The sequence below is a fragment of the Chrysemys picta genome, chromosome 12, assembly GCF_011386835.1.
Source record: "Chrysemys picta bellii isolate R12L10 chromosome 12, ASM1138683v2, whole genome shotgun sequence".
NCBI lineage: Eukaryota > Metazoa > Chordata > Testudines > Emydidae > Chrysemys > Chrysemys picta.
Genome location: NC_088802.1, coordinates 46,545,472 through 46,571,296, shown reverse-complemented (window position 1 = coordinate 46,571,296; position 25,825 = coordinate 46,545,472). Strand labels below are relative to the sequence as shown.

The following is a 25,825-nucleotide window of genomic DNA, read 5'->3' as shown; positions in this document are numbered from 1 at the left end:
TATTACCCACCTTGTGTCCCTAGTCTATTTTTAAAAATGATTTATGGACAAAATTGACACACATAATTAACCTAATTTGAGAAATGTCTGATAAATGTTATTCCAGAACTCTGCTCTAAATTAAACAAAATTAAGTGCTGATAAAAATTTACTATCCTGCAGTCCCCAAATGAGTCTATAGTTTAATACAAGATATCATGTAAAACCCATTAGTTCAAAATTGAACGAATTGCATTCTTGCACTATTAATTTTAGTCCTTCATTTTTATACTTCAGATATATATTGCATATTATGCTTAATTAACTTTTTATTATAGTATTTAAATTAGCTGCACTATGTGATAGGAATACCTTGACAGCTGTAAGAATCTAATTTGACCTACAGGATTTCACTTCAGAAGTTGTACTTAGTCCTACATGCACATTACAGCAAAAAAGGGGTGTAAACAAATGTCTCCATTCTTTTAAAAAGAATAACTTCATGGCTTCATACTTAATACCCACTTTTAGGTCCCTATATACTGCCAGAGCAGCAAAAAGACATTCGCGTAAATGAGAATCAGGCCCTTAAGAATTTGTCTCTCTTACAGGTCCATATACAAGCTGCTATCAATCCCAGCCTGAGTTGATTTCTCAATGGATCAGGAATTAAATTAATAAATAAAATACCTATCTCCAAAGCCCCAGGCACCCCCACATCATTAATGATCCACAATAAAATCCCAGTGGCATTAAAGCAATCATTTCAGCAGAAACTCAGCCAGACAAACACCTTCAAGGATTCCTGTCCACCCCTTCATGTTTATGTGAAGCACACCCTCAGCCTTCTCCATAAACCCAATCAAACAGGTGTCTTGCGCAGTGCCACTAAACATAACAGTTGGTAATGGCAGTGCAGTATATATGTCATGAGGTCACATATCCAAGGTCCTGGAAGGTCACTAAATTCAAGCTATTTCAGACCATGGTGGCAGAGCAAATTACAGAATCCTGGAGTCATAACAAAGAATGCCCTACCTTGTTTCCTTGTCTTTTATAATGGGGGGCGGGAGGGAATCCAACCTAGACACCCCTGCTAACTACAACTGTGGCAGTTCTGCACAATAAGAGAGGCGATTCGTCAGGTAGTCTAAACAGACCAGATACTCTCTAAAGTGATTAATCATCATAAAACGTATCTTCACTCCATTAACATTAGTCGTAACTCTGAGCACGAGAATTCAGCTACGATTTACTTTCCTCACATGTTGAGTTCATTAGAAAAACTGGTCTAGATCATGAATGTCAAACAATGACAACAATATGCTGTCCCTAGCATATTATATCCCTACCCTGTATATGTACAAATGTGGTATGGCAGGGACTGATCATAAAGCTTTTCAGGAGCTGGCCTTGGCTTTGTACACACAGATTTCAGGTTGGTAACCACATGGTCATAGGGTCCTCTCATCACCTCGGACAATCAGTCAGTTTCTATACCTGAATTCCCAGTCAAAAAAGTAGTGGAAGAATCTTTCCAGTTCGGGTCCGACCAGCCATGCACAAGTACCACGGAAGTCAGTCATCTTCACATTATCTTCAGAAGAAGTTTTGCCTGTCAGGATCATGCCCATAGTTTCTGATTCTATGACAGAATAGAATAGAGAAGTGGAAGAAAAGACTTAAAAATTGTAATCACCAATTTTACAGTACAACAGATTCTAACCTTACCATGAAACAAATAGGTAAGGCCAGAAAGCTTATTTTTTATTTCTTAGTGATTACTATAAAACCTCAGAATTAATCTGGATAGATGATTTTATCCCACCAACAGTCTTACCCTCACCCATATTCTTTTAATTAGATTTTTAATTAGGTTTGAAATATCTTTGTTCTCAATGTTTACTGTAATCGGATGTCAGAATAATCAGACTAAACAGCATTTATTATAAAGTGGTAAATTACAGAATTATAATAGGTGAATTGGCAATTCTGATTGTCCTGTCTCCAACTCAAAGTATTATCTGACCCTTGGCATATCTAATTTGATTGCTGATTTTTTTTTGTGCGCACTTTGCCTTATTACTGATGCCCCTGAAATGGATACTTTATTCAGAGTACCTCTTCTGTCCATTGCCCAACCCCATTACTGCTGAATAGGCAAGTTAGCTTAAGCCTTAATCATTCTTGTGAGAGCTTTGTTTCTTGACATCCACTGAGTCATAAGCCCACAATGATTTCCCCTTGATGATTGCAAGATAAATCAGGTAGGCTAGTTGGTAGTGTTATTGATTCTGCATCAATCATAAAATTCCATGTACATTATGACAGCTACTGAAAAAGTTTATGAGTCAAGGTCCTATTGGTATTCCTACAGGTATAATGCAGAGAAGTGAAGGTGCTGTATGCCCCCCTCCCCCTCCCACTTAATTTCATCTATCTTAAAATGGTAACAAAATGCTTTGTTTTGCATCTTTGTCTCTGATTTATTTAGGCAAAAGAGAGAACATTTACACTGCACAATATACGTTTATCAGAACAGTGATGCATCTCCTTATTCCCTTTGATCAGGATGTGATCTGTAATCTAATGTGTTCCCTTGTGAGCATTTTTAGGACAATTTGATATGACGACTCAAACAGGTAACAACATTTGAATGAAAAGTTATTAAATAACTGGATCCAATATTGTTTCAAGTGTAGGAGATTGGAAGAAAGTGGCAATGAGAACTCAACTTACTGAGAAATATTTACTTACTGAGAGATATTGGGTCAAATTCAGTTCTCAATTATACTGGTATAAATTTACTGTAACTCAGTTGATTTTAGTTATGCAGTCACTCTTCCACCTCAGTCTCAGAGCTGGCAGAGTCAAGGGAAAGCCAAAGTCATTGGCGTTGCTTCAGATTTACAGTGAGGTAGCACAGCTGTAATTAGCCCATCAATCTTAATTTTTACAAGGATGCAGTTACTATGGGAGAGAAAATTTATTCACACCCACCTCCCCAAATATCACCACCACCACCTCCAATTAAGCATTAGCAGTTCTGTTTGATATAGCACCATCTTGAGGACCCTACAGGTATGTAACAGGAAGTAGGCTAGAGAGAGACAAGGACACAGGCAAGGGTTAGTGGTACAGCTAGGCAAGAAGTCATTTCCCTGTCCCACTAAATATTTCAAGATTTCCCAAAATGGTCCCATTCTGCTTCAGGACAAGAGAGCTTTCAGTTTTTCACAAAAAGCGAAAGAATGCCTCTACAGCCTGGTGGTCAGGGAACTCAGCTTGGGATATAAGAGACCCAGGTTCAAGTTCCTGTTCACATCCCAGGTGGACTGCACTGACCCTTCAGGCTACTAGCTATTCCGGCGTGTCTCACTGCTCAGAAATTCCACCCTGGACCTGAGAAACTCCTCATGAAAATGTAGTCAAAGCTGGGATGTTCCTCTAAAAAGTGTCTGTTTTGGCAAATTTCATTGAAAAATTCTCAACCAGCCCTTCCTTAGTCCTCTTTAGTCATCCTATTTTCCCCTTCCCCCCCCCCGCCCCCCACCAGTTGGTCATAAAAGATTACAGCCCTTTTATATACTGGCATTCCACCTCCCGCCCCCCAAAAAAGCTAAAAATTGTCAATGCAGAGTTTTATTTAAAACCTAACAAAATATTAACTAAGAATTGTTTATTACAGGCTGGGAAAATTATGAAAGAACATTAGTAAGTAGCTAAAATTTAGCTTGGCAGCTGTTAGTGTCATACCTGAATCTTGGTGACATATAGGAGTATATTTAGTAATGTTATGGTGGGGCCTTGAGGCCTCAGTTAAGATCAGGTCTCCATGGCGCTAGTTGCTGTACAAACCCATAGTAAGGTACAGTCCCTGACCTTGAGATTTAACGTCTAAGGCTACAGGCCTGCAAAGATTTAAGCACATGAATAATCCCATTGACGGGGGGGGGGAGGAAAGGAGGGAGCGAGAGAGATTAATGGACTTGCCCCTGGTCACTCACAAAGGAAGTCCATAGCAGAGCTAGGAGCTGGAACTGGGTTTGATTAAAGCTGACCTAGCCGAGTCCACTAAGCCTTTGGCACTTTGCATTCTACGTTCCCACCCTCTTAAAGAAATGTGAGAAGAATAAAATAACTCAAAGTCTCTGTAGGCTTTAAAAGGCCACTCTGGAGCCACATCCTCTCCCTTCCTTCACTGGACTAGGACAGAACTGTGAACAGCCTAAAGGGAAAAAAGCAGAAGCTGCGAAGCTACAAGAATCCATGGCACTATTTCTGTGACTCTCTGACCAGAAACACACAGTCGGTCCCTCCCTTTTCTGTGCTTCATCCACACACACCATCTCTCAGCAGCAGCTGGCTGGAGGATTTTCTGTGCTTCTACTGGCTCTTCCAGCTTGGCATCCTGCATCGACCCATCCATGTGCTTGTGGGAGGCCAAGGAGGGACTCTTCATATGAACAGGTGCTGCTGCCCCCAGTGAGAGAAGGTGCAGAATTCCAGCTTGGATAGGTTAAACACACAAAACTTTGCAATGCACAAGGCAGTGGAGAATCAGACCCTGTATATTTTGTGCTAAGAACTCTTCTCTTGAGAAAATCCTACATTTCCTTCCCTTTGAGTATCCTTCCCCAACACACACATTCTTCATTTGGGACTAGGGTAAGAGATACAAAAAGAACAGGGGCAACCTCCTCCCTAGGTGGATAGCAAAGTGTTCAGTAGCTGAACCCACAGTACTAAAATATTAAATTGGATCATCTATGGAACAGAGCAGGGAGGTGGTTGTAATGCCAAGATTATTGCAAAGGGACTACATCTCCTGTCAAACAATTAGCTACACCAAATCATCAGGATGACAGATCTCAAAAATATTCATGCAAAAGGAAAAAAAGTTATCAAACTTGCTTTATTTTCCATTTCTAAGCAGACTGTTAGTGGAGTAAGCGCCTTTTAAAGCACTATTTTTTCTATAAATCTGGGAGAGAGAATAGTCTCATACTTTCTCAACCACCTCAGACAGGATCTGAAACACATTACATTTATATATCTACAACACAGGATGACTGCAAGTCCTGTGGGTAAAGAGCAGGTATTTAGACAAACAGAGCTGTCTCATTTCCAATAAAAAAAATCTAACCTAGTTAGCAAATAGTTAGGTGGGTGTCTCGCTACATAATACTTTGGTCTTAAAAGGCAAACACACACACATACACACACACACACAATGTTTTCAAATTGCTAATAGTCTCAGTCTGGAAGAAGGGAGAAAAAAAGCCAGAGTAAAATGGTTTTGGATGTGTGAAAAGGCAACACTGCAGTGCTCCTGTTGGTGGGGGTAGGAGAGGGGAGAGAAAAGAAAAGCAGACAAGACTCATCTATTATAGCTGAGATTTATGTTTTTAAAAAGAAAGCCGAGCACAACAGTGAATTGACATTACTCTAATGAAAAAGCAAAGCTTGGTGTCTTTCGCTAATTTTAGAGAAACTTGAGCAACTCCGGTGACAGCCAGAAGACAAATCTTATTCATAATCATCATTTATATAGTGCTGAAAGGAGGGTAGGCACTTAGAAAAACCTGTAAGATTTATAGCTTCGCCTACTAATATTGACAACATCCAGCCTTCCTCTTTTAGCAAGTCACAGAGCTGCAAAGGAGATAATGGTTGTGTTTGTTACATGCTGTCCAGGAACAGAGACTTCAGATCTTTCCTACTCTTTTCATAAACTTTGTCAAGGTTCCTTTTAAACATTTGGGATAATATTTCCCCCTTCTCCCCCACCTCATCCTTGATTCAAAGTATTCCACTCAGTTCAAACTGGACTTAAGAAAGTACTATTCAGAATAAGACAAAGAATCTGGCCCTGAGAGACCAGCCTCTTTTTTGCTTGACACATGCATCCAGGCCATGGTCCACATTTTCCAGTTCTAACAGGAACACATTAGCATCCTTTGCTGTTTCCCAGAAACATGTTTTCAATTCCCATCTTATTTTCAGCCCGCTCCCAAAACATACCTGGAGAAGCCAATATCCTAGAATGGTCATTACTGACAAGTTGATTTTCCTCTGAGACTATCAACAAGTCACCACAGTTTTAACTTGATTGAAAGATACCTACTTTCAGTTGGTCTACGACTGAGGATTGGTTGCAGTGCCAAAATGGAAGGATCAGGTGAATATTATGATTGAATGCAGCAGGTAAGCATGCTGCTTTCCCCCAGGCACTAAAGCCCAAGCACACTGTTCAAATACAAAATCAGTTCTTACAAGTAGGATCCACATGAACTTTTGTTTACCTACCTATTCCTAATAGCAAACTTAGTCACACTCTAGTTATGCAATGACAATTATCTCACTCCTGTGAAAAATGTAAAGTGTTCCTTGCCTGAGCAAACTGGCTCTCATGTTACTGTAACGTATCAGCACAGGCTGCCTGCCACCTTCTTTACAGTGAATCCTTTCAAATAAACTTTATAGAAAGCATCGTAGGGCTGAAAGGGACCTCGAGAAGTCATCAAGTCCAACCTCCTGCACTGAAGCAGGACCAAATAAATCTAGGCGTCCATGGCAGATGTTCATCCAACCTATTCTTAAAAACCTCCAATGATGGAGATTCCACAAGGAAGCCTGTTCCAGTGCTTAAAATTACCCTTATAGTTAGAAAGTTTTCCCCTAATATCTAACCTAGATCTCCCTTGCTGCAGATTAAGCCCATTACTTTTTGGGCTACCTCCGGTGGACATGGAGAACAATTGATCAGATGTGTTGAAGGGCTGTTATAAAGGAAGACTTTGAAGACTTTTCAGGTAACCCTCCTCCCCAGTCTTATTTTCTCAGCACTAAAACATGCCTTTCCTCATAGGTCAGGATTTCTAAAACTTATCATTTTTGTTGGTTTCTGGACTCTCTCCTATTTACCCACATTTTTCCTTAAGTGTGGCACCCAGACTTGGGAACAGTACTCCAGCTGAGGCCCCACCAGTGCTGAGTGGAATGGGACAATTACCTCTCATATTACATTAACAGCATTGTTGTGTACACCCTACAATGAGATTAGTGGGTTTTTTTTTCAACTGTATCACATTGTTGACTCATTCAATTTGTGATCAGCTATAATCTCCAGATCCCTTTCAGCAGTACTACCACCACCATCACCACCAAGATAGTTATTCCCCATTTTGTAGTGGTGCATTTGAGTTTTCCTTCTTACGTGAAATACTTTATATTGCCATTACTGAATTTCATCTGGTTGATTGCAGGATCAGTTAGAAAGTTGGTCTATCAGCCAAAGAACAGAGGCAACTATGATTATCCTCTTGCAATTCAATCTGATAGATGTGCTATGGAATGAATGAAAGCATCCCATTTAACACAAGTCATGATTAGTTAATAACTTTCACACCCTGATCTTGTTCAACCAATTAACTTTGGAACAACTTCCAAACTTCCAAGTACCTGATTTTCAGAGCTGCTGGAAGCCCAGAACCCCAGCTGATTTCAATGGGAGCTGAGAGTGCTCAGCATCTATGCAAATAAGGCCCTGAGTGTGTGCACACAAAAGCTCTGACAAATGCAATGGCCCTACCGCTGCAACTGTTTTGGCTTAATCCTTTTCTCACTTAACCCCTCTATAAATAGGGCATAGTTCCAATCAATTCAATGGAATGACAATTGAGTAAAATCATAGTATGCAGAAGAGAAATCAAGCCCTATGATTTTGACTCTGTTTAAATAACCATAAAACACATGGGCTTGCATGGGTATGCAACAAACATGCACAGTCAAGAGTCATAGGGCTTGGCTACACTTGCGAGTTAGTACGCAATAAAGGAGCCCCGGGCACACTAGCTCACTCCCCGTCCACACTGGCAAGGCACATAGAGTGCTCTGACTCCAGGGCTAGAGCGCTCCTGGTACTCCACCTCGGCGAGTGGAATAACGTTTGCTGCACCCCTGCTGGAGCACCACGGCTCCAGCGTGGACGACCTGTCCTGTTAATGTGCTCTGATCAGCCTCCAGAAGTGTCCCACAATGCCTGTTCTAGCCACACTGGTCATCACTGTGAACTCTACTGCCCTGCCCTCAGGTGACCAACCATCAGACCTGCCCTTTAAATTCTCTGGTAATTTTGAAAATCCCCTTCCTGTTTGCTCAGCCAGGCATGGCGTGGAGTGGAGTGGAGTGCTCTCAGTGAATCTTTCCAGGTGACCATGCCTCCACGCACCAGGTGAGCCCCAGTATGGAGCAATGGCGAGGTGCTGGACCTCATCAGTGTTTGGGGGGAGGAAGCTGTACAGTCCCAGCTGCGCTCCAGCCGTAGGAATTACGATACCTTCGGGAAGGTATCAAAGGACATGATGGAAAGGGGCCATGACCGGGACGCCCTTCAGTGCAGGATTAAAGTGAAGGAGCTGCGGAATGCCTACCACAAAGCCCACGAGGCAAACAACCGCACTGGTGCTGCCCCCGCGACCTGCTGTTTCTACAAAGAGCTGGACGTGATACTTGGGGGCGATCCCACCTCCACTTCAAGGACCACCATGGACACTTCAGAGCCCGACAGGCAGGAGGAGGAGCAGCAAAGCAGGAGTGAGTGCTGAGGCGGAGGAAGACACCCCAGAATCCCTAGAAGAATGCAGTCGGGAGCTGTTCTCAAGCCAGGAGGAAGGTAGCCAGTTGCGGCGGACGGTGCTTGGGGAAGGACAAACACCGGTAAGTAGCTTTTATTTTGGGAAGGAAGTTATTCAGTGCGGGTTCCCGTGGGCTATGTGTGCTCGCTTTGGGATGGGCAAATTATGCTAGTGTGCAGACTGTGCTTGCCCTTAAGTACGGGAGAATCATTGCTCTGTCTGGTGTGAACAATGCTGCCTCTGTTAAGTGTTGCATTTTGCCTTTACAGATGCAACCTTGAGATCTCAGCCGTCCATGTTATCACTGGCCGAAAGACTCCAAAGAATCAGAAAGAGGCCACATAGAAGCAAGGAAGACATGTTGCATGAAGTAATGCACCATTCAAGTAATGAAAATCAAAAATTGCAAGAGTGGTGGGAGAGTGTAAGGAGGATCCACCAGCAGAATGAGGTGCGCCGGCACAAAAGCGTGGTGCTCCGGCAGCAAAGCACGGATCGGCTGCTAAGCATAATGGAGCGCCAAGCGGACTCTATCCAGGCGCTCGTAGCCATGCAGGTGGAGCACTACTGCGCCTGCCCCCCGCATGCAGCCCTTGTCCCAAAACTCTTTCCCTTGTGCCCCCATGTCACCTCCAACCCACTTTCCCCAACATCCGGGTTCTTACCACCAGCAGCTGCCTCCAACACCTGTAGCGTCACCACCCAGCCCTGAAAAATACGATCCTTACCCACTGCACTCAACCCCCATCACCATACAGTATAGCCATCCTGAAGTGCAGCACTCATTGCACAGCACTCCAGACAGGATATACGCAAATCTGAGATTGTACCATTCCGCACCCTACCCCCTTGCCCTTTCTGTTTCCCAAGCAGTTGTGTTTCTTTTCAATAAATGGATTTTTTGGCTTTGAAAACATTCTTTATTATTGCATAAAGTAAAAGATACCTTAGCCCAGGAAAGAAACAGGCATTGCAAGTCAGCGTAGCAAACACAGATTCCTACTAACATTGGAACCACTGCACTTCACTCCCGTGCAGGGCACCAGACATTACTGGTGGCTTTCAGCCTCAAATTGCTCCCTCAAAGCATCCCTAATCCTTGCAGCCCCGCGCTGGGCCCTTCTAATAGCCCTGCTCTCCGGCTGTTCAAATTCAGCCTCCAGGTGTTGAACCTCCAAGTTCCATGGCTGAGTGAATCGTTCACCCTTCCCTTCACAAATGTTATGGAGGGTACAACACATGGATATAACCGCGGGGATGCTGTCATCAGCCAGGTACAGCTTCCCATACAGAGAGCGCCAGCGGCCCTTTAAACGGCCAAAAGCACACTTCACAGTCATTCTGCACTGGCTCAGCCTGTTGTTGAACCGCTACCTGCTGCTGTCAAGGCTCCCTGTGTAGGGTTTCATGAGTCACGGCATTAAAGGGTAAGCAGGGTCTCCAAGGATCACAATGGGCATTTTGACTTCCCCTACAGTGATCTTCTGGTCTGGGAAAAAAGTCCCAGCTTGCAGTTTCCTGAACAGGCCAGTGTTCCGAAAGATGTGTGTATCATGCACTTTTCTGGGCCAGCCTGCATTAATGTCTGTGAAATGCCCATGGTTATCCACAAGCGCCTGGAGAACCATAGAGAAATACCCCCTTCCAATTAACGTACTTGGCGGCTAGGTGGGCTGGTGCCAGAATTGGAATATGCGTGCCATCTATCGCCCCTCCGCAGTTAGGGAAACCCATTTGTGCAAAGCCAGCCACAATGTCCTGCACGTTACCCAGAGTCATGGTTCTTCTGAGCAGGATGCAATTAACGGCCCTACAAACTTGCATCAACATGATTCCAATGGTCGACTTTCCCACTCCAAACTGGTTAACATCTGATCGGTAGCTGTCTGGAGTTGCCAGCTTCCAGATTGCAATAGCCACCTGCTTCTCCACCATCAGGGCAGCTCTCAATCTCGTGTCCTTGCACCGCAGGGTGCGGGCAAGCTCCTCACACAGTCCCATGAAACAGGCTTTTCTTATCCAAAAGTTCTGCAGCCACTGCTCGTCATCCCAGACTTGCATGACGATGTGATCCCACCACTCAGTGCTTGTTTCCTGAGCCCAAAAGCAGCATTCCATGGTGGTGAGCATGTTCGTGAATGCCACAAGCAAACTCGTGTCATATGTGTTACTCGAATTGATATCATCAGAGCCCTCACTGTCACTTTGGATCCTAAGGAATAATTCGACTGCCAAACGTGACGTGCTGGCGAGACTCGTCAGCATATTCCTCAGCAGTTCGGACTCCATTCCCGCAGACTGAAAGGGAAGACAGAGTGTATAGGACAAAAAACGTTGAAAGATGGCGCCAAATGTGGACAGAAGCACAGGGAATGCAGGGATGCAAACCAATGCATCACGGGGCGTTGGGACAGGACCCAGAATGCCCTGTCCTCTGCCCCCTTCCCACAAGCCACAGTGCCAGAATGGGAAGAGGTGCTCTGTGGGATAGCTGCCCATAATGCACTGCTCCCAATGCCGCTGCAAGTGCTGCAAATGTGTCCACGCCAGTGCGCTTGCAGCTGTCACTGTGGACAAACTGCAGCACTTTCCCTACTGCGCTCTCTGAAGGCGGGTTTAACTCAGCTGCAAGTGTAGCCAGGCCCATATACTTGCAATGAATTACTATTATGTTTGGTGACGGCTGAAGACAATCTCAGACTTTTATCCACTCTGACAGTTGTGTAGTTGCTTCATATAATGATAGTAACTACACATTACTTGATAGAACATACGATAGCTTGGGGTCGGGAGAAGATGACAAATTTGTCAGCTACATTTTTAAAATCCTATGTATAAAAAATCCTCCACAGACCAATCAAATCTTGTGTTCAGTTCCATAGAGGAGAACATACACCCAACCAAATTGCTAATTTCACAGGTGAGCTCTGACATAACTTCAGTTGACATTGTGGTTTGTGGAACTTTAAGACAGATAAGGGGCCAGATGGAGAGTGCACACGTATATCACTATCAGGTTTCAGTGAAGGTAGCTCCCAACTGAGTGTTTGGCACATCATGTTTGCTATGGTTAGAAGCGTCTCAAGTAATATTCCAGCAATGGCATAACAAGAATTACGTGGCATGGAACTAATGTGCAATATTGCCTTACTCCTGCTCTCATTGAAATCAGTTGCAAAACTCCTACTGACTTCAATGGTGCAAGATCGAGCCCTATATGAGCAGAGGAGCTTCCTTCTAACCCAGACATCAAAAGTGCAGTCTCTATTCCTCATCTCTGGATGTTTGTCTTCTGAGTCTGCCTCTTCTGGTGTGGGGGGAGGGATAGCTCAGTGGTTTGAGCATTGGCCCTTGAGGGGACCACTTAGGAATCTGGGGAAAAATCAGTACTTGGTCCTGCTGGTGAAGGCAGGGGGCTGGACTTGATGACCTTTCAAGGTCCCTTCCAGTTCTAGGAGATAGAACATCTCCATTAATTTATTTATTTATATTTCTTCTCATAAGGCTTCTTGAAATCTTCACTTAATTTAGATGAATCAGAGGGAAAAAACGTACCACGTATAATATTAATCTGGTCTAAAGAGTCTGCCATTGAGAAGTGATGGAAAGTAATCAGTACACTCTGTTCCTGACACATTCTTGGAGCTTCTGCTAAGCTCCTTGGGGAACACATAATAGGTTTATTCAAGAGATATCAAACTTATGCGAGAGCTGCTGCATCAGGAGGAGCAACTTCCCTCAGAACAACTAGCACAACAGGACTTCCAGTAATAAGCAGCCTTTGTATTTTACACGATAACACATCTTCACGTCTCATAGCAGCAGTTCAGTCGCTCCAGAGATTACAACTGTAAATAGCAACCATCCCACAAATATTTCGCTTCTCCACGTGTTCGGAAGCACAATGAGCAATCAATTCCTGCAATACCAAACTCACATCCGACTGAATTAGTTAAGAGAAATTTCAGATCTCACCATCTGAAGCTTTGACCGCCTGAGCCAAGAGGGGGTTATCGTCTGAATAAATGCCTGGCACAGCAGGGGTCAGTGTTACAGATGTGCTGTCTACAAGCAAGCCACGCTTCTATTGTTAAAAGTTAGCTTTATCTATTTACAAATATAAGTTAAAATATAGATGCTATGAGATGACTAGAAAATAAAACACAGGGCTCTCTAGTGCAGAACTAAAGTCTGTGTTGTCAATATAACAAACTGTGCAAGAGATTTGTGTACACTGAATAATAGATTTATATAGCACGGTTATGTTAGTTTATGCAAATCCTCTGGGCGAGAATCTGTGTTGCACTTCCTTGAGGTGCTGCACAGAGATATCAACCTAGGGGAGGAATTGCTAAGTCGCATTTGTCCCCTCCCAATCCGAGGCTGCTTCAGGGGCTGCAGAGGCATCCAGCGTAACTTAGAAAGCCCTTGGGACCGGTCTAAATTACAGCAGCCTCCCTGGAGTTGTGGGCTCTAGCACTCCCCAGAATCTCTGCAGAACTATGTGATACAACCTCACCCTGGCACACCTTCTAAGACGGGGCTTACGAGGGTGTCCTTGGAAGACAGCCTTACTGCTGTCCTCCACAGTGGCTGCACAGGAGGAATCCTTCCAGAGGCAGGACTGGGATATTTAGAGCCCTTTTCTGCCATTCTAGCCCTTCTGTGCAGTATCTGCTGAGCATTAGCAGATCGAATGTCTGGGGTTTTGCAGTTTGGCTTCCCATTGGAGTCTGAGTACATTCTAAACATAACTTGTTTTATTTACATAGATGCACCAGCTTTAGAACAGAGATGGTCAAACAGCATGCAAGTACTCTCTTCTTTCAGGAACCTTAGCCTAACACAGTACACCAGAGAACAACCTAGCTTCAAAATTCGCCTCTAATCGGAGACCAAGCTAGAGAGCAAATCCTCCTGCTATTCACACAGTTCCCTCTTCAAGGAGTGCTGCCTCTGACCCAGAGCCTTGCAGACCAAAAGCTAACACATAGCGTGACTTCCCAAGATTGAAAATTTGCTCACATGTGAAATTTAGATTATGATGAATATTGCCACCTGGTGACACCTGCCATAGGAGAAGTATCCTCAGATGGACTCAACATTTTCAGGGGTATACAGATGGGGTTACACAATACACACTAATGCTAAGGTTTAATGCAAAATAAATCAATGGCTTTATACATTCAATAGTCCATTTTGGAATTAAGGCCTTCCAGATGAGCTTTGCAGGAAATATTTATCAAGACTTCAGATACATTTAATCAAAGGCTAAACAAATGTGTCTTAATAGTCATTTTAAAAATTTTCATCATTCGTCCCAGTGGTCCACATCCTACTCAATCAAAATCCTTATAATTCCCATTAACTTTAACAAGAGATTTTCCTGCATTGCTACAGGATTTGGTCTTGACTTTCGAATGAATTGTGGCAGGGATTTCCAGAAACAAGGAGCATAGTAGTTAAATGCTCCATTGCCCAAGTATGTTTCTTGGTCTTCAGCTCACAAAGTAAGATAGAGGAGATGGACTGGGGAAGATCACAAATACATCCTTTTGATCAATGCCAAGACTTAATTTATTCAGACAAGGGTTGCCAATATTTAAAAAACAGACACTCCAGCAGAAGTACCAGAACATCCCCTGCCCTACCTCTCCTCCTGAGAGGCCCAACCCTGCCCCACCTCTTCCCCCAAGTCTCCACCCCCCATCCACTCCTCCCCCCGCCCCCCACCCTGTCACTCCCTGCTTTTCCCCTCCAAAGCAGAGCCGGGACTGGGAGTTACAGCTGCCTCACACAGATCGGAGGCGGCTCCAGCTGAGTAGGGGGTTGCACAAGTGATGACTGAGTGCCTTCCCCATCTGCAGTAATAGGATTTTGGGTGTTCGGTCAGTAGATCTGACCGTATACTGTCAGGTTCCCTTTTCAACTGCAGTTTCTAGTCAAAAACTGGGCACCTGGCCATCCTAATTCAGACACACATCTGAATTATAATCCTTTTATTCTGAAAATTGAGGAATCTGCAAGTTGACAGTCAGCATAATGGAAAGCTTCCTGGCCTTTTCATTCCCCTGCTGAAAGTAAAAAAAGATCATTGATCGCAACAGCAAAGACAGATTGTGCACAATGTTGTTCACTATACGCCGTGGATAAAAATATGAAGTCTGAACTTGAACACAATTGTCAAAACTGGATCTTTGATTTGTTAATGCATGTAAGGATCAAGACATAGGAAAAATGACAGCAAAAGGAGAAAGCCGGTAAAAAGGCATTAGAATCAGTCTGTGTTTTAATGAGATTAAGGTAATATGGTTAGGTTTCAAATGCCAATGACCCAATCAGTTCAGTTAGCAGCTGGACTGAAGATCTTTGCATGAACAAATCCAGAGGTCCTGTACCCAAATTATCATTCTTTGCCCTTAGCAAAGGGATTTGTCACCGTACCTCCCTGACCCAACACATTGCATACATCATATTAAGCGTGATTATGCTGGTGAGGAACCTGAAAGAAGAGTTGCAGTTCTTTGCAATGGAGCCAAATCACGAGAGCATGTGCAAAGGGAGAATAATATGTATGCAAATAAGTATATTCTATGTGGATAAACTGAATAGATCTGGACATCTCAAGCACACACAGAAAGACTCAACTTCTGTGCTAGCATAAATCCACTGAAGTCAATGGAGTTATGCCTGAAGGGAATCTGACAGTTATGAATGGCAGCAAACATGAAGGCTATTTAAAGTAAATGTATACATACACACATTATGTAGCTATTGATAGTTACCTGAGAATATTTATTTCACTAGGAACTCCTGCTAGAGACCAGAGCACACACAAGTGAATACATGGAAAATATTAAAATATTCATGTTTAATAGACAGTGGAAATCCATGCTGAGTACTAGAGGGATTTCTCTTTATGGGAAGGAGACAGACTTGTCAGATTTTCTAACATACAATTCATCTTTCCAATGATATACGCATTAGTTTGGCATTTTAGTCTCACTTGCCACACTGCTTTTTTTTTTTAATCCCTGATGTTTACAATTCTGATGGCATGACATTCTCTCTAACACAGCATTTTAAAACCCCAAGTTCAGACATGTGAGAATCAATGCAGCACTCCAGCAACAAGGAGGTTCCAATTACAAGTCAGCCACTGAAATATTGGGACTGCACCCTGGAGCTCCTACTCACATGGACAGTCCTAACTCATAAACATAGACCCACTGAGTTTGTACAAAGCACTTCAAGTAACACTAATAAAACTACTCCCATGAGTAAGAACTGCAGTGTGTGAGGTTTGGCCAAGAATGAGGAGAAAGCCAGAATACTGTACACACACTGTGTTGAAGAGAGGTCAAATTCTGCACCGAGGTTACAGTGGTGTAGAGATCTACCAGTATACATCCATTCAACACAACCGAGATTTAAAATTTCCAGTATCATATGCCCATTAACACATTGCTAGCGAACAAGCTACAGATCAAGAATTGTTTATTCAATTGACTTCAGTGGAGTTACTCTGTATCTAGACATGTATAAGTGAGAGGAACGTTAGGCCTGTGATTCCTTCAGGATATGTTGGGATAGCTCAGTAAGAAAAAAAAAATCTATACTGAAAACCTCCAAATATTTGTTTTCAAATTCTTGTCATATCTGGATGTTACAAATCAGTACAAGACATTTTATCCCGTTATTTATAAAAGTTGAAAGGAGAATGTGTCGATTTTAGGTTTACTAATCGAAGCAAGGTGTTTTGGCCTTGGTGAAATTGGTGATTAAGCATAGCATTTGACTTCCCTTTGAGGAATTTTATGAAGCATTAAAACAGAAAAAGTCCTTAGGAATCCAAGCTGATCTCAAGCTGTCTCTGTCCCAGATGTCTAATATGATTCCAGATCAGATAAAGCATAAGGGAGATTGCAACCTTTCATGGTAAATAGTGTCAAAGCTGAAGCAACAAAAGGTCACATTTCCTTCACATGATGTTCACAGGGGAAATTTACAGTACAACTAGGTCACGGAGGAGTTTTCAGTTGTAGTGTTAGGTCCAGATTTTTGCAGGTATTTGCTATTCAATCCATGCCTCTGCTTTATAAACCATCTCAGCCTTCACTGTCCATTAGTCAAGGTTTATTTCAATCATCTTCATTCTCTCTCCATGCCATCCTGTTGTGCAAGGGAGATGCACCCAGTACAAATCCATAAAGCTACTACATGGTCCTCCTTCAGATCCTTCCTTAAAACTCATCTCTGTCATAATGCCTACAGAAAACTCAAGCTCAACACTGGCTGGACTCCTCTGACTTTTGCTTGTCATACCAAATATGGTAATTCCTCCATTTCCCTGTCCTGTTCCTTCCCCCGTTTGTCTGTTGTATCCATCTGGTGTGTCTCATCTTATGCTAAGCTAGTGAGCTCTTTGTGTGGAGGGCTGTTCTTTTTATTATATGTGCATACAGTACCTAGCACAATAGGGCCTTGATCTCTCACTGGGAACCTTGGGACGCTACCATAATTCAAATACCAGTAATACATAATAATTAAGGTTGCATGTTTGTCACAGATTCCATGACTTTCTGTGATCTCTTGACTTCAGCAGTGGCCTGTGCAGCTGGCCCAGGAGCCACCCAGCAGCAGGAGTTTGGATGTGGGGAGCTTGGGATTGGGGTATGGGGCAGCGCTTACCTGCGGGGGGCGGCTCTCCAGAAGGGCAACAGGAACTCCCCTTACTCAGCTCCTAGCTCCACATGCTGCTTCCGCCTGCAGGCGCCACCCCCACAGCTCCCATTGGTCACAGTTCCCAGCCAATGGAAGCTGCAGAACTGGGGCTTGGGCCGGAGCGGAGGCAGCACATGGAGTTAGGAGCTGGAAGTTACCACTTCCCAGGAGCCAGGTAGGGAACCTGCCCAGCCCTCCCCCCCCCAGCTCCCCCAGGCCAAGTACCCATGGCACCCCTCTGCCCACGTTTTAGTCAGGGGTATATAGTAAAAGTCATGGACATGTCACAGGCCATGAATTTTTGTTTACTGCCCATGACTTTTACTAAAAATACCCATGACTAAAACATAGCCTTAATAAGAATACATCAAAAATGAGTCTTGTTGACTGGGGACAGATTATACTTTCTGGTGATAAATTTACTCAATGATAAATTTTAAATTGGCTTGCAACTAATATTCTGCAAAATTAATTTAAAATACCCCATTTTGGTGAACGTGCTAGCCAGTAAATGCATTTGGTTAGATTGTGCACAGATGTTGCACTCCATCTGTTTATAGAAATATGCTTATGAGTGTAAATATAATATAACTGGAAGATGCTTTATGCAAAATGTCTCTTGTAAGGTATCATTACAAAGCTTATAATCTACTAAGTGTGTTCATCCTATTTGTATGAATGTACCATTCTTGTATCTGAAGCTAGAAATATGAAATATTACTCTGAAGTCCTATTGTAACTATGAGCCATTAATGGTGGTTTAGAATCTTGATGGCTCCCATTAACCAGGACAATTGGTTGTAAATGGCTCTGTTTACTTGTAAGCCTTCCTGTGTTCATGTGAGTCAGGCCAGAAAGAATGGAGGTTTGGGGTCTCACAGGACCATGTCATGTGGTACTAGAATCCATCTTTAACCTGGTGCTTTTCCATTTAGGAGGGGTGGGGACCCAGAGAGACAAAAGATTCCCATCTTGTGCCAAAGCCATAAAAGGGGGTGGAACAGAACAAAGGGGGCTGCAGTCACGAGAAAACCCCTAGTTAACACCTGAGCTAGAACTAACAAGAACTGTACCAGGGGAAAGGATTGGGCCCAGACTAGGAAGGAGTCTAGACTGTGAAAGAAGCTTATTGAAACAACTCTGAGGGTGAGATTTACCTGTATTCAGTTTTTTAAATGTATTAGGCATAGACTTGTGTCTTTTGTTTTATTTTGCTTGGTAACTTACTTTGTTCTATTACTTGAAACCACTTAAATCCCACTTTTTATACTTAATAAAATCACTTTTGTTTATCAATTAACCCAGAGTAAGTGATTAATACCTGGGGGAGCAAACAGCTGTGCATCTCTCACTATCAGTGTTATAGAGGGCGGACAAATTATGAGTTTACCCCGTATAAGCTTTATGCAGAGTAAAACGGATTTATTTGGGGTTTGGATCCCATTGGGAGCTGGGTGTCTAGGTGCTGGAAATAGGTGACTTGCTGAGCAGTTTTTGGTTAAAGTCTGCAGCTTTGGGGGTGTGGACCAGACCTGGGTCTGTGTTGCAGCAGACTAGTGTGTCTGGCTCAACAAGGCAGGGTTCTTGAGTCCCAAGCTGAGAGGGAAAACTGGGTCAGAGGTAATTCCAGTACGTCAGGTGACAGTCCCAAAGGGGTCTCGGTGACCGAACCCGTCACACAGATATTTGCAGAAAGCCAGTACAAAAGGAGTACAAACACAGTAGCAAAAAATATTTGCAGAAGACATTTTGCTTTGTATCACTTCCTCTATTCAAGTCTCCTTATGCCTGATTGATCCTTGTACCTAGAATGGTCCCTTGGACTCAAGAGCAGCTAGACATCACTTGGAGCAGCCTTGAGTTTACTCTAAGTCGGGCTGGGAGCCAAATTGTCCTCTACGTTTTAGCAATATCCTCTACTTTTCCCTCAAAAGGATATTCAGTTCTAAGATATTGACATTCTGGTAGCCTCATTAGAACACTGTACTGGAGCACATAAGAGGAGGCTTAATGCATTTCTAGGAAAGTGTAATTTAGCACACTCTATTATGCAATGTGATTATATAGCCAGTACAGCATTATATGAATGAATAATGACTGTTCGATACTGATGGGAGTCTAACTAGGGTATGGTGTATTTTGAAATGATATAGTGAATTGTAGTGGAAGCCTACAGCTATTACTGTAAAATATTCTTGCATGATCCTATATAAGTTATTTAGTGTAATAGGAATGAGTTGCCAGTGAAGTATACATGGTTAAGCTCTCAAGTAAAGTAATATAACATAGATTAGAATATCTTGACTTAAAGGAAACTTTATTATAGTGACTTAAATAGTTTATATGTCTATAGCATCAGTACAGCTCTGTAATATGGTAAGTTGTGATATTTTGTTGTACTCCTAAAAATAAGAGAAATATACAGTACAGAGGGAATCAATACTAAGTCATGTCAGTAAATGAGATTCATTTACATTGTTGTTGCTTTCTGTCTTTCTATTTCCTGTTTTGTCTATTCCACCCTCTTAATTGTGGGGGCAACCAAGATCCCGTTTGGCTTCCGGTGCAACTCAGAACAGCGTGAGGGCTGCTCTAAAATGTCAGGTTGCAATGGCTCCCCCACAGGGATTACTGGAACGGTGAAAAGAATTTGGATAAAAGAATCAACCTGAAATTGGTTGAAAATTTTGAGGTTTCAAAACCCTTGGGAACAATTTTTTAAATTATCTTTTTCAGGTTGTGTGTCTCAGCCCTTTTGGATTCCAACCAAAATGAGAAGCAAAGATACCCCAAATTATCACCAGACTCTAAAGGAAGCATTAGAAATTTTCCTATCAGCAATCTTTCTGCATAGTTTCTTAGGCCTAGTCCCCACTTAGTCCGGACTTCGGACTAAGGTACGCAAATTCAGCTACGTTAATAACGTAGCTGAATTCGAAGTACCTTAGTCCGGACTTACCGCGGTCCAGACACGGCCGGAAGTCTCCCCCCGTCGACGCCGCGTACTCCTCTTGGCGAGCTGGAGTACCGGCGCCGACTGTGAGCACTTCCGGGATCGATCCGGGATCGATTTATCGCGTCTTAACCAGACGCGATAAATCGATCACAGAACATCGATGGCGTGCCGCCGGACCAGCCGGTAAGTGAAGACTAGGCCTTAAAGTACACACCGGTTGTGCAGACTCAAGGGATTTCAGTAAGTTTCAAAGAAGTCTATAAAATGTTGGTTGCTCATATAGCCAAGCCTCCAAACAATTCATGTACATCTGCCACCCCAGCATATCACACATTGGAGAAGATAATAGTTCTTGCTGAAAAAAAAAAATCAGTTAGCCCCGGGAAAGTTCTATCTCGCCTTAACAGTATAGGTTTATTTTTACAATATACAGTATGAATGAACTAGATAAAACCTGGGCAGCTTGTCCTATAATATTTTGCTTACTTTTCTTAAAAGACACCAACATTTTTAAAAGAGCTATTCATATTTCATCTGTGAGACATTTTATAATGGCTGCAGACTAGGGTGCCCAGACAGCAAGTATGAAAAATCGGGACAGGGGGTGAGGGATAATAAGAGCCTATATAAGAAAAAGACCCCAAAATTGGGATTGTCCCTATAAAATCGGGACATCTGGTCACCCTACTGCAGACTGATGCAGTTAAGTGAATTGCTACAATCGTCTCGTATGACCAGAAATAATTTTCTGCCAGATAAAGTTACCAATTGAGCAATATTGAAGAATCAGCATTCAACCATTGTGCTGTCCAGCTTTAGTGCTGCTATCATTCTACCACCTAGATTTGACTCATAGCAAATACTAAGACCGACGGACTATAGAAGCATATTCGGTTAAAGGAGGAAGCATGAGAACACTGTTATAAAAAAGACAATTCCTTTTTGTTTCTAAGGTACAGAATATTCATGTTTCCATGAATAAAAGCTTAAAAGGACAAACTTAAAGGACCCAATTCAATAGTGATGAGCACCCTCAACTTCCACTGAAGTCATTGTGTTTTGAGGAGTGGGCCCATTTAAATATATAAACATTTTCTCCTCAATTCACATATAGTGGCTAAAACAAAAAACCTGGATATATTTGTAGTGAATTCGTGTCACAAATACTCCTATATGTGACAAGTGGACGAAGTGACTGGGGGGGAGTGGGGGGGAGTGGCGGGGGGGAGGAGGGGAGGGCCACTTTAGACTTGACTCTTTAACAAACTCAGAACTGGTAGGTAAGGTCTCATGGGAAGAAAACCTAAGGGAAACGGATTTCAGGAGATTTCAGCAGTTTCTCAAGGAGACAATATTTAAAGGCACATCTGTCAACTATCCCTATGTGAAGGCAAGACAGGAAGACTAGAAAGAGGCCAGTATGGCTCTATCAGGGACTTTATTACTTCAAGTTCAAAAAGGAATCCTACAAAAAGTGGAATCAACCAACTTGCTAAGGAGGAGTACAAAAGAATAGTGCAAGCATATAGGGACAAAATCAGAAAGGCTAAGGCACAAAATGAGTTACACCTAGCAAGAGTCTTAAAAGGCAATAAGAGGTTCTTTTAAATATACACCTCTACCCTGATATAACGCAACCTCATATAACACAAATTCGGATATAACACGGTAAAGCAGCGCTCCGGTGGGGTGGGGCTGCACGCTCCGGCGGATCAAAGCAAGTTCGATATAACACGGTTTCACCTATAACACGGTAAGATTTTTTGGCTCCCGAGGACAGCTTTCTATCGGGGTAGAGGTGTATTGGAATCAAAAGAAAGAGCAAGGAAAGCATAGGTCTTCTACTTGGCAGGACAGGAGAGCTAATAACTTATGACATCAAGAAGGCGGAGGTGATTAATGCTTATTTTGTTTCCGTCTTCACTAAAATGGTAATAGTGACCAGATACTCATAAAATTAATATTAACAACAAGGGAGAAGGAATGCAAGGCAAAACAGGGAAAGAACAGATTATCGAATTTATAGATGCGTTGTATGTATTGAAGTCAGAAGTACCTGATGAAATTCATCCTAGGGTATTTAAGGAACTAGTGGAAGCAATCTTGGAAGTGTAAGCAATTATCTTTGAGAACTCCTGGAGGATTGTTGAGGTCCCAGAAGACTGGAGAGGGCAAACATCGTACCTATCTTTTAAAAGGGGAACAAGACAGACCTTTGGCATTATAAACCCATCAGCCTAACTTCAATATCTGGAGAGCTACCGGAACAAATTATTAAAGAATCCATTTGTAAGCACCTAGAGGATAACAAGATTATAAGGAATAGCCAGCATGGATTAGTCAAGAACAAATCATGCCAAACCAACCCAATTTCCTCCATTTGACAGGGTTTGCGGCCCCATCCACCAGGCCAGTGTATGCCAATGGGAGAGAGCTCTTCCATCAATATAGTGCTGTCCATACCAGCGCTTCTGTAGGTGTAACTTACGTTGTTCAGGGGGGCGGGGGGGTTTCACGCCCCTGAGCAACAAATTATACCGACCAAAGTGGGAGTGCAGACAAACCCTTAGTCGGCCTCTCAAAGTAAGAGAGAAATTGCATCTGGGAACAGATCATCTACCCTATAACACTGTGCTTTCACAAGTCAGACTTCCCATGGATAATTTATTAAGTTCCATTTATTAAGTTCTAATTCAGCCTATGGGTACATCAGTACATACAAGAAATAACATGGATGTGTCAGGCAGATGCAGAGAGCATTATGAACGCTACCAAATAAGTGTCTGAAATCTATATTCTGTCCCTCACAGAGAATAAGACAGGAGGTTCTAGTGAGGCAAACTGTGATGTCAATCCCCCAGCCTGACTGCCAGAGAAACTGAATTCCATGCTGCGAAAACAGAGTAGATTCCTTTAGTAAAATAAACATGAAAAATAAGAAAGTCATTAAATATAAATAATAGGGCTGCATATTTCAATAGCAGGCTGATGTAAATGAGTGCCGTATGAGAGGCAGCCACAAGCAGGCAAGGGATTTCACTTTTGCATGGGGATACTTCATTCATACTAGTCATGTCAAGTATTCTTAGACACAGTATGCTGTAGATCACTGTAAAACCTTGACAGAAAGTCTGCATTTCAGAACATTCCCCAAAAATGGGGCTGATGTTTGTGATGTTAACTGAGCCTGGAACCTACTCTGAAATTTTCACAGGGGTCTATTTATATTTAGGGCACTACCCCACAGCCAACATGTTTCAGAGGAACTTTAGCTCTCAATTCAATAAGGCCACTCCCTGCTTTCCAATGATATCTACACTGATGAGTCTGCTGTATTCTATGAAAGATAAAATGCAGAAAAAGTCAATGTACTTCTTTCCCTTTAGGAATTCATTTGCTGATAAATATAATTCTTGACAGAATAACCAACAATGTAAGGAGACATTAGAAGAATTTGTTCAGCTTTCTTCTTTTGGGGGGAGTACACTTGCAGTGACTGGGCTAGGCAGACGGTTGTAGGAAAATAAGTGATAAATCACACAATTAAGGGCAAGTGTTGTGTGCAGCGTACACAGCAGCACCATGTTGTATAGTGTATTCGCTATCTTTGCAAAGGATAGCCATGTGTAGAAATTGGTGCTAGACAACAACAACTCCTCCTATTCAAGTTCTGTAATAAGCCAGTCTTCTCTACAGCTCACAAACAACCAACTGCCACACCCAGCCTCTCCCCAGGCAGCTTTATTCTTCCAATGTAGGCAAAATTATTCAAGCCACTTCCTCAGTCTACCCTGGAGATTTCCCTCTTTACCTCTCAGCCCTCCCTGCTTCAGGGCTTCCTGCTGGAATCTTCTATATTCTGTTCACTAAGCAGTGACACCCAGGACAATCCTTTTTCTCCAGCAGGCTACCACTGTCTCCCCTCCTAGAGCACTTCCCTCTCCTACAAACACACTAATGCCCCCTCAGACTGTAGGCCCAGGTGCCCCCTCTTAAACCTAAACAGGGTCAGCTGACCAGCCACAGGTGTGCTGCTCCCTCTTAAATGGGAGACTCAGACTATCACACATTCCAATGAAGAAAATCAGCTTGCTACTTCAGTCCCATGTAATTCTCCGAGCAGGGCTTATTTGATTGTACAATTTCATTCCACATTTGGTATGAATGAAGCTTTGAATTATGGAAGAAAAAGTTTCAAAATGTTCATGAAAAATAAATGAGTTTTTACCCCCGACAATTTTCCTCCACTGAAAAATGAGGAAAAAGAAAAAGGGGTGGGGTTGGGGGAGGAGGGAAATGTGAAGATTGTTGTTTTGGCAGTTTGTCAAAACAAGGAAAATTTTAAAAATAAACGTTTTGGCAATAACATTTTGAGTTTTGTTCTTGGGTTGGGTTTTAATATCACTATTGTTTCACTGAGAAAATATTAGAAACATTTCAGCTGGCTCTATTTTAAATTATAATTCATGGTGATGAGCAGAACAGCTTCTTGAAGAAAAAAGGAAATGGCACAATATGGCCTTCTAGGTAATATAAACAGTATGAACTTTTCCAAAAAACTGTTAAATCATATAAGATTTGGTTTATATAGTATAAATCATATATTGATCTCTTCCCATTGAGTGAGGTTTCCAACAATTTAGCAGCATGGCTTTTTTTGCTTCTTAGCAAACAACAATGATAGACTCTATGGTCTGTTACGCTTAGTGAAGTTGTGCATGCAAATTACTCTGTTTCTAGTAATCAGAATTTAGAATAAATCTACAAGAACTTTGAATTCTCTGCCTAATTTAACTTAAGTAAATTGAAGGCACTCATAGAAAGCTTATCAGCTTAATTAACATTAGAGAATATAAAGACATAAACCACTTTAAAATTAAAAGCACTTTACAAAGGTTAGTATCATTATCCCCACTTTACAGATGGGGAAACTGAGGCACAGAGTGGTGACATGACTTGTCCAAGATCACCTATGACCAGTGGCAGAGCCAGGAATAGAGTCAATGTGTCCTGAGTCCCAGTCTACTACTCTAAGCGCTAGTCCACAATGCCATATTTCTGGTAGTGTGTCATCATATATTTACAAGTTATTCATCTGTTAGTCTTTAAGGTGCCACCGGACTCGTCATTGTTTTGTGGATACAGACTAACACGGCTACCCCTCTGATACATCATATATTTAGAACAAAGACAGTGTAGAGTCTAAAACTGGGCAACAAGCGTGAGTACCTGGGTTCTATTCTTAGCTCACTATGGTGAAATCCAGTCCATCAACATACTGGTGGGTATTTGGGTACTATACCGGTGGAGGTGAAATTCACGACTGCTCGAAACCCAGGGCTGCCACAACAACTATTACAGCCTACAAGCACTGCATGGGTCACTGGGGCCACTTGATTCATATACACGGGTATCCACATAACCATTCCTGTACATGTCATATCCTAAACTACCCACAGCCTGCCTCCAAGATGACCTTCTGCATTAGCCCTGCCTATGCCAGTTTGGAAGCCAGTTATATAGTGCA

At 42.5% G+C, this 25,825-nt stretch overlaps 1 long non-coding RNA gene across 1 annotated transcript; it reads right to left on the bottom strand.

Annotated features, from left to right (window-relative positions):
• Window positions 1-1,479: 1,479 nt before the first annotated feature.
• Window positions 1,480-24,249, bottom strand: LOC135974667 (uncharacterized). The gene is made up of 2 exons (XR_010591794.1): window positions 24,110-24,249; window positions 1,480-1,624 (listed from the first exon to the last, which is right to left on the bottom strand). It is a non-coding gene; the product is annotated as an uncharacterized LOC135974667 (long non-coding RNA).
• Window positions 24,250-25,825: the final 1,576 nt, after the last annotated feature.